Here is a 10,055-nt window from a genome sequence, read left to right as displayed (position 1 = left end):
ATCCCCTGAAAGCTTTTTCGGTGGAAACAGATGGGTTTTTATCATTAGAAACAGAATTAGCCGCCGACGTCTGAACAACTTTTTTTGAAAAAATCCCTAAGCCGCGCGGTCAGAATTTCAGCAAAAATCTGACGTTCTAGAATTCTCTCAAAAATGGTGCCAAACTGTTGCAAACAATCCCCTGAAAGGTTTTTCGGTGGAAACAGATGGGTTTTTATCATCAGAAACAGAATTAGCCGCTGACGTCTGAACAACTTTTTTTGAAAAAATCCCTAAGCCGCGCGGTCAGAATTTCGGCAAAAATCTGACGTTCTGGAATTCTCTCAAAAATGCTTCCAAACTGTTGCAAACGATCCCCTGAAAGCTTTTTCGATGGAAACAGATGGGTTTTTATCATCAGAAACTGAATTAGCCGCCGACGTCTGAACAACTTTTTTTGAAAAAATCCCTAAGCCGCGCGGTCAGAATTTCAGCAAAAATCTGACGTTCTGGAATTCTCTCAAAAATGGTGCCAAACTGTTGCAAACGATCCCTTGAAAGCTTTTTCGGTGGAAACAGATGGGTTTTTATCATCAGAAACAGAATTAGCCGCTGACGTCTGAAGAACTATTTTTGAAAAAATCCCTAAGCCGCGCGGTCAGAATTTCAGCAAAAATCTGACGTTCTGGAATTCTCTCAAAAATGCTTCCAAACTGTTGCAAACGATCCCCTGAAAGCTTTTTCGATGGAAACAGATGGGTTTTTATCATTAGAAACTGAATTAGCCGCCGACGTCTGAACAACTTTTTTTGAAAAAATCCCTAAGCCGCGCGGTCAGAATTTCAGCAAAAATCTGACGTTCTGGAATTCTCTCAAAAATGGTGCCAAACTGTTGCAAACGATCCCCTGAAAGCTTTTTCGGTGGAAACAGATGGGTTTTTATCATCAGAAACAGAATTAGCCGCCAACTTCTGAAGAACTATTTTTGAAAAAATCCCTAAGCCGCGCGGTCAGAATTTCAGCAAAAATCTGACGTTCTGGAATTCTCTCAAAAATGCTTCCAAACTGTTGCAAACGATCCCCTGAAAGCTTTTTCGGTGGAAACAGATGGGTTTTTATCATCAGAAACAGAATTAGCCGCCGACGTCTGAAGAACTATTTTTGAAAAAATCCCTAAGCCGTGCGGTCAGAATTTCGGCAAAAATCTGACGTTCTGGAATTCTCTCAAAAATGCTTCCAAACTGTTGCAAACGATCCCCTGAAAGCTTTTTCGATGGAAACAGATGGGTTTTTATCATCAGAAACTGAATTAGCCGCCGACGTCTGAACAACTTTTTTTGAAAAAATCCCTAAGCCGCGCGGTCAGAATTTCAGCAAAAATCTGACGTTCTGGAATTCTCTCAAAAATGGTGCCAAACTGTTGCAAACGATCCCTTGAAAGCTTTTTCGGTGGAAACAGATGGGTTTTTATCATCAGAAACAGAATTAGCCGCCAACTTCTGAAGAACTATTTTTGAAAAAATCCCTAAGCCGCGCGGTCAGAATTTCAGCAAAAATCTGACGTTCTGGAATTCTCTCAAAAATGCTTCCAAACTGTTGCAAACGATCCCCTGAAAGCTTTTTCGGTGGAAACAGATGGGTTTTTATCATTAGAAACAGAATTAGCCGCCGACGTCTGAACAACTTTTTTTGAAAAAATCCCTAAGCCGCGCGGTCAGAATTTCAGCAAAAATCTGACGTTCTAGAATTCTCTCAAAAATGGTGCCAAAGTGTTGCAAACAATCCCCTGAAAGGTTTTTCGGTGGAAACAGATGGGTTTTTATCATCAGAAACAGAATTAGCCGCTGACGTCTGAACAACTTTTTTTGAAAAAATCCCTAAGCCGCGCGGTCAGAATTTCGGCAAAAATCTGACGTTCTGGAATTCTCTCAAAAATGCTTCCAAACTGTTGCAAACGTTCCCCTGAAAGCTTTTTCGATGGAAACAGATGGGTTTTTATCATCAGAAACTGAATTAGCCGCCGACGTCTGAACAACTTTTTTTGAAAAAATCCCTAAGCCGCGCGGTCAGAATTTCAGCAAAAATCTGACGTTCTGGAATTCTCTCAAAAATGGTGCCAAACTGTTGCAAACGATCCCTTGAAAGCTTTTTCGGTGGAAACAGATGGGTTTTTATCATCAGAAACAGAATTAGCCGCCAACTTCTGAAGAACTATTTTTGAAAAAATCCCTAAACCGCGCGGTCAGAATTTCAGCAAAAATCTGACGTTCTGGAATTCTCTCAAAAATGCTTCCAAACTGTTGCAAACGATCCCCTGAAAGCTTTTTCGGTGGAAACAGATGGGTTTTTATCATCAGAAACAGAATTAGCCGCCGACGTCTGAAGAACTATTTTTGAAAAAATCCCTAAGCCGTGCGGTCAGAATTTCGTCAAAAATCTGACGTTCTGGAATTCTCTCAAAAATGCTTCCAAACTGTTGCAAACGATCCCCTGAAAGCTTTTTCGGTGGAAACAGATGGGTTTTTATCATTAGAAACAGAATTAGCCGCCGACGTCTGAACAACTTTTTTTGAAAAAATCCCTAAGCCGCGCGGTCAGAATTTCAGCAAAAATCTGACGTTCTGGAATTCTCTCAAAAATGGTGCCAAACTGTTGCAAACGATCCCCTGAAAGCTTTTTCGGTGGAAACAGATGGGTTTTTATCATCAGAAACAGAATTAGCCGCCGACGTCTGAACAACTTTTTTTGAAAAAATCCCTAAGCCGCGCGGTCAGAATTTCAGCAAAAATCTGACGTTCTGGAATTCTCTCAAAAATGGTGCCAAACTGTTGCAAACGATCCCCTGAAAGCTTTTTCGGTGGAAACAGGTGGGTTTTTATCATCAGAAACAGAATTAGCCGCTGACGTCTGAACAACTTTTTTTGAAAAAATCTCTAAGCCGCGCGTTCAGAATTTCAGCAAAAATCTGACGTTCTGGAATTCTCTCAAAAATGTTTCCAAACTGTTGCAAACGATCCCCTGAAAGCTTTTTCGGTGGAAACAGATGGGATTTTATCATCAGAAACAGAATTAGCCGCCGACGTCTGAACAACTTTTTTTGAAAAAATCCCTAAGCCGCGCGGTCAGAATTTCAGCAAAAATCTGACGTTCTGGAATTCTCTCAAAAATGGTGCCAAACTGTTGCAAACGATCCCTTGAAAGCTTTTTCGGTGGAAACAGATGGGTTTTTATCATCAGAAACAGAATTAGCCGCCAACTTCTGAAGAACTATTTTTGAAAAAATCCCTAAGCCACGCGGTCAGAATTTCAGCAAAAATCTGACGTTCTGGAATTCTCTCAAAAATGCTTCCAAACTGTTGCAAACAATCCCCTGAAAGCTTTTTCGGTGGAAACAGACGGGTTTTTATCATTAGAAACAGAATTAGCCGCCGACGTCTGAACAACTTTTTTTGAAAAAATCCCTAAGCCGCGCGGTCAGAATTTCAGCAAAAATCTGACGTTCTGGAATTCTCTCAAAAATGGTGCCAAACTGTTGCAAACGATCCCCTGAAAGCTTTTTCGGTGGAAACAGATGGGTTTTTATCATCAGAAACAGAATTAGCCGCTGACGTCTGAACAACTTTTTTTGAAAAAATCCCTAAGCCGCGCGTTCAGAATTTCAGCAAAAATCTGACGTTCTGGAATTCTCTCAAAAATGGTGCCAAACTGTTGCAAACGATCCCCTGAAAGCTTTTTCGGTGGAAACAGATGGGTTTTTATCATCAGAAACAGAATTAGCCGCTGACGTCTGAACAACTATTTTTGAAAAAATCCCTAAGCCACGCGGTCAGAATTTCAGCAAAAATCTGACGTTCTGGAATTCTCTCAAAAATGTTTCCAAATTGTTGCAAACGATCCCCTGAAAGCTTTTTCGGTGGAAACAGATGGGTTTTTATCATCAGAAACAGAATTAGCCGCCGACGTCTGAACAACTTTTTTTGAAAAAATCCCTAAGCCGCGCGGTCAGAATTTCAGCAAAAATCTGACGTTCGGGAATTCTCTCAAAAATGGTTCCAAACTGTTGCAAACGATCCCCTGAAAGCTTTTTCGGTGGAAACAGATGGGTTTTTATCATTAGAAACAGAATTAGCCGCCGACGTCTGAACAACTTTTTTTGAAAAAATCCCTAAGCCGCGCGGTCAGAATTTCAGCAAAAATCTGACGTTCTGGAATTCTCTCAAAAATGGTGCCAAAGTGTTGCAAACAATCCCCTGAAAGGTTTTTCGGTGGAAACAGATGGGTTTTTATCATTAGAAACAGAATTAGCCGCCGACGTCTGAACAACTTTTTTTTGAAAAAATCCCTAAGCCGCGCGGTCAGAATTTCAGCAAAAATCTGACGTTCTGGAATTCTCTCAAAAATGGTGCCAAACTGTTGCAAACGATCCCCTGAAAGCTTTTTCGGTGGAAACAGATGGGTTTTTATCATCAGAAACAGAATTAGCCGCTGACGTCTGAACAACTTTTTTTGAAAAAATCCCTAAGCCGCGCGTTCAGAATTTCAGCAAAAATCTGACGTTCTGGAATTCTCTCAAAAATGTTTCCAAATTGTTGCAAACGATCCCCTGAAAGCTTTTTCGGTGGAAACAGATGGGTTTTTATCATCAGAAACAGAATTAGCCGCCGACGTCTGAACAACTTTTTTTGAAAAAATCCCTAAGCCGCGCGGTCAGAATTTCAGCAAAAATCTGACGTTCGGGAATTCTCTCAAAAATGGTTCCAAACTGTTGCAAACGATCCCCTGAAAGCTTTTTCGGTGGAAACAGATGGGTTTTTATCATTAGAAACAGAATTAGCCGCCGACGTCTGAACAACTTTTTTTGAAAAAATCCCTAAGCCGCGCGGTCAAAATTTCAGCAAAAATCTGACGTTCTGGAATTCTCTCAAAAATGGTGCCAAAGTGTTGCAAACAATCCCCTGAAAGGTTTTTCGGTGGAAACAGATGGGTTTTTATCATTAGAAACAGAATTAGCCGCCGACGTCTGAACAACTTTTTTTTGAATAAATCCCTAAGCCGCGCGGTCAGAATTTCAGCAAAAATCTGACGTTCTGGAATTCTCTCAAAAATGGTGCCAAACTGTTGCAAACGATCCCCTGAAAGCTTTTTCGGTGGAAACAGATGGGTTTTTATCATCTGAAACAGAATTGGCCCTCGACGTCTGAACAACTTTTTTTGAAAAAATCCCTAACCCGCGCGGTCAGAATTTCAGCAAAAATCTGACGTTCTGGAATTCTCTCAAAAATGCTTCCAAACTGTTGCAAACGATCCCCTGAAAGCTTTTTCGGTGGAAACAGATGGGTTTTTATCATTAGAAACAGAATTAGCCGCCGACGTCTGAACAACTTTTTTTGAAAAAATCCCTAAGCCGCGCGGTCAGAATTTCAGCAAAAATCTGACGTTCTGGAATTCTCTCAAAAATGGTGCCAAAGTGTTGCAAACAATCCCCTGAAAGGTTTTTCGGTGGAAACAGATGGGTTTTTATCATTAGAAACAGAATTAGCCGCCGACGTCTGAACAACTTTTTTTTGAAAATATCCCTAAGCCGCGCGGTCAGAATTTCAGCAAAAATCTGACGTTCTGGAATTCTCTCAAAAATGGTGCCAAACTGTTGCAAACGATCCCCTGAAAGCTTTTTCGGTGGAAACAGATGGGTTCTTATCATCAGAAACAGAATTAGCCGCCGACGTCTGAACAACTTTTTTTGAAAAAATCCCTAAGCCGCGCGGTCAGAATTTCAGCAAAAATCTGACGTTCTGGAATTCTCTCAAAAATGGCGCCAAACTGTTGCAAACGATCCCTTGAAAGCTTTTTCGGTGGAAACAGATGGGTTTTTATCATCAGAAACAGAATTAGACGCCAACGTCTGCAGAACTATTTTTGAAAAAATCCCTAAGCCGCGCGGTCAGAATTTCAGCAACAATCTGACGTTCTGGAATTCTCTCAAAAATGGTGCCAAACTGTTGCAAACGATCCCCTGAAAGCTTTTTCGGTGGAAACAGATGGGTTTTTATCATCAGAAACAGAATTAGCCGCCAACATATGAAGAACTATTTTTGAAAAAATCCGTAAGCCGCGCGGTCAGAATTTCAGCAAAAATCTGACGTTCTGGAATTCTCTCAAAAATGGTGCCAAACTGTTGCAAACGATCCCCTGAAAGCTTTTTCGGTGGAAACAGATGGGTTTTTATCATCAGAAACAGAATTAGCCGCTGACGTCTGAACAACTTTTTTTGAAAAAATCCCTAAGCCGCGCGGTCAGAATTTCAGCAAAAATCTGACGTTCTGGAATTCTCTCAAAAATGTTTCCAAATTGTTGCAAACGATCCCCTGAAAGCTTTTTCGGTGGAAACAGATGGGTTTTTATCATCAGAAACAGAATTAGCCGCCGACGTCTGAACAACTTTTTTTGAAAAAATCCCTAAGCCGCGCGGTCAGAATTTCAGCAAAAATCTGACGTTCGGGAATTCTCTCAAAAATGGTTCCAAACTGTTGCAAACGATCCCCTGAAAGCTTTTTCGGTGGAAACAGATGGGTTTTTATCATTAGAAACAGAATTAGCCGCCGACGTCTGAACAACTTTTTTTGAAAAAATCCCTAAGCCGCGCGGTCAGAATTTCAGCAAAAATCTGACGTTCTGGAATTCTCTCAAAAATGGTTCCAAACTGTTGCAAACGATCCCCTGAAAGCTTTTTCGGTGGAAACAGATGGGTTTTTATCATTAGAAACAGAATTAGCCGCCGACGTCTGAACAACTTTTTTTGAAAAAATCCCTAAGCCGCGCGGTCAGAATTTCAGCAAAAATCTGACGTTCTGGAATTCTCTCAAAAATGGTGCCAAAGTGTTGCAAACAATCCCCTGAAAGGTTTTTCGGTGGAAACAGATGGGTTTTTATCATTAGAAACAGAATTAGCCGCCGACGTCTGAACAACTTTTTTTTGAAAAAATCCCTAAGCCGCGCGGTCAGAATTTCAGCAAAAATCTGACGTTCTGGAATTCTCTCAAAAATGGTGCCAAACTGTTGCAAACGATCCCCTGAAAGCTTTTTCGGTGGAAACAGATGGGTTTTTATCATCAGAAACAGAATTAGCCGCTGACGTCTGAACAACTTTTTTTGAAAAAATCCCTAAGCCGCGCGTTCAGAATTTCAGCAAAAATCTGACGTTCTGGAATTCTCTCAAAAATGTTTCCAAATTGTTGCAAACGATCCCCTGAAAGCTTTTTCGGTGGAAACAGATGGGTTTTTATCATCAGAAACAGAATTAGCCGCCGACGTCTGAACAACTTTTTTTGAAAAAATCCCTAAGCCGCGCGGTCAGAATTTCAGCAAAAATCTGACGTTCGGGAATTCTCTCAAAAATGGTTCCAAACTGTTGCAAACGATCCCCTGAAAGCTTTTTCGGTGGAAACAGATGGGTTTTTATCATTAGAAACAGAATTAGCCGCCGACGTCTGAACAACTTTTTTTGAAAAAATCCCTAAGCCGCGCGGTCAGAATTTCAGCAAAAATCTGACGTTCTGGAATTCTCTCAAAAATGGTGCCAAAGTGTTGCAAAAAATCCCCTGAAAGGTTTTTCGGTGGAAACAGATGGGTTTTTATCATTAGAAACAGAATTAGCCGCCGACGTCTGAACAACTTTTTTTTGAAAAAATCCCTAAGCCGCGCGGTCAGAATTTCAGCAAAAATCTGACGTTCTGGAATTCTCTCAAAAATGGTGCCAAACTGTTGCAAACGATCCCCTGAAAGCTTTTTCGGTGGAAACATATGGGTTTTTATCATCAGAAACAGAATTAGCCGCCGACGTCTGAAGAACTATTTTTGAAAAAATCCCTAAGCCGCGCGGTCAGAATTTCAGCAAAAATCTGACGTTCTGGAATTCTCTCAAAAATGGTGCCAAACTGTTGCAAACAATCCCCTGAAAGGTTTTTGGGTGGAAACAGACGGGTTTTTATCATCTGAAACAGAATTGGCCCTCGACGTCTGAACAACTTTTTTTGAAAAAATCCCTAACCCGCGCGGTCAGAATTTCAGCAAAAATCTGACGTTCTGGAATTCTCTCAAAAATGCTTCCAAACTGTTGCAAACGATCCCCTGAAAGCTTTTTCGGTGGAAACAGATGGGTTTTTATCATTAGAAACAGAATTAGCCGCCGACGTCTGAACAACTTTTTTTGAAAAAATCCCTAAGCCGCGCGGTCAGAATTTCAGCAAAAATCTGACGTTCTGGAATTCTCTCAAAAATGGTGCCAAACTGTTGCAAACAATCCCCTGAAAGGTTTTTCGGTGGAAACAGATGGGTTTTTATCATTAGAAACAGAATTAGCCGCCGACGTCTGAACAACTTTTTTTTGAAAATATCCCTAAGCCGCGCGGTCAGAATTTCAGCAAAAATCTGACGTTCTGGAATTCTCTCAAAAATGGTGCCAAACTGTTGCAAACGATCCCCTGAAAGCTTTTTCGGTGGAAACAGATGGGTTCTTATCATCAGAAACAGAATTAGCCGCCGACGTCTGAACAACTTTTTTTGAAAAAATCCCTAAGCCGCGCGGTCAGAATTTCAGCAAAAATCTGACGTTCTGGAATTCTCTCAAAAATGGCGCCAAACTGTTGCAAACGATCCCTTGAAAGCTTTTTCGGTGGAAACAGATGGGTTTTTATCATCAGAAACAGAATTAGACGCCAACGTCTGCAGAACTATTTTTGAAAAAATCCCTAAGCCGCGCGGTCAGAATTTCAGCAACAATCTGACGTTCTGGAATTCTCTCAAAAATGGTGCCAAACTGTTGCAAACGATCCCCTGAAAGCTTTTTCGGTGGAAACAGATGGGTTTTTATCATCAGAAAGAGAATTAGCCGCCAACATATGAAGAACTATTTTTGAAAAAATCCGTAAGCCGCGCGGTCAGAATTTCAGCAAAAATCTGACGTTCTGGAATTCTCTCAAAAATGGTGCCAAACTGTTGCAAACGATCCCCTGAAAGCTTTTTCGGTGGAAACAGATGGGTTTTTATCATCAGAAACAGAATTAGCTGCCAACGTCTGAAGAACTATTTTTGAAAAAATCCCTAAGCCGCGCGGTCAGAATTTCAGCAAAAATCTGACGTTCTGGAATTCTCTCAAAAATGGTGCCAAACTGTTGCAAACAATCCCCTGAAAGGTTTTTCGGTGGAAACAGATGGGTTTTTACAATCAGAAACAGAATTAGACGCCAACGTCTGCAGAACTATTTTTGAAAAAATCCCTAAGCCGCGCGGTCAGAATTTCGGCAAAAATCTGACGTTCTGGAATTCTCTCAAAAATGGTGCCAAACTGTTGCAAACGATCCCCTGAAAGCTTTTTCGATGGAAACAGATGGGTTTTTATCATCAGAAACAGAATTAGCCGCCGACGTCTGAACAACTTTTTTTGAAAAAATCCCTAAGCCGCGCGGTCAGAATTTCAGCAAAAATCTGACGTTCTGGAATTCTCTCAAAAATGGTGCCAAACTGTTGCAAACGATCCCTTGAAAGCTTTTTCGGTGGAAACAGATGGGTTTTTATCATCAGAAACAGAATTAGCCGCCAACGTCTGAAGAACTATTTTTGAAAAAATCCCTAAGCCGCGCGGTCAGAATTTCGGCAAAAATCTGACGTTCTGGAATTCTCTCAAAAATGGTGCCAAACTGTTGCAAACGATCCCTTGAAAGCTTTTTCGGTGGAAACAGATGGGTTTTTATCATCAGAAACCGAATTAGCCGCCAACGTCTGAACAACTTTTTTTTTTGAAAAAATCCCTAAGCCGCGCGGTCAGAATTTCGGCAAAAATCTGACGTTCTGGAATTCTCTCAAAAATGGTGCCAAACGGACTTCCGGAGGCGGCGCGAAACCGTGATGGCGGACCTCTTCGAGCTCTGAAGAGGGGCACCGCAGAAAAGGGTTGTTTCGCTACGGCGCAGCGGCAACCCATCAAGAAAAACCACGGACAGAGAGAGTCCGTGGCCGTGGGACTCGGCGGGCACCTGGAGCGACCCCAAATTCGCGGAAGGGACCCCGTAAGGGGCTCC

This window comes from Podarcis tiliguerta, assembly GCF_965153285.1.
Source record: "Podarcis tiliguerta genome assembly, chromosome: 1".
NCBI classification, from domain to species: Eukaryota; Metazoa; Chordata; class Lepidosauria; order Squamata; family Lacertidae; genus Podarcis; species Podarcis tiliguerta.
This window is presented reverse-complemented; position numbering follows the sequence as displayed.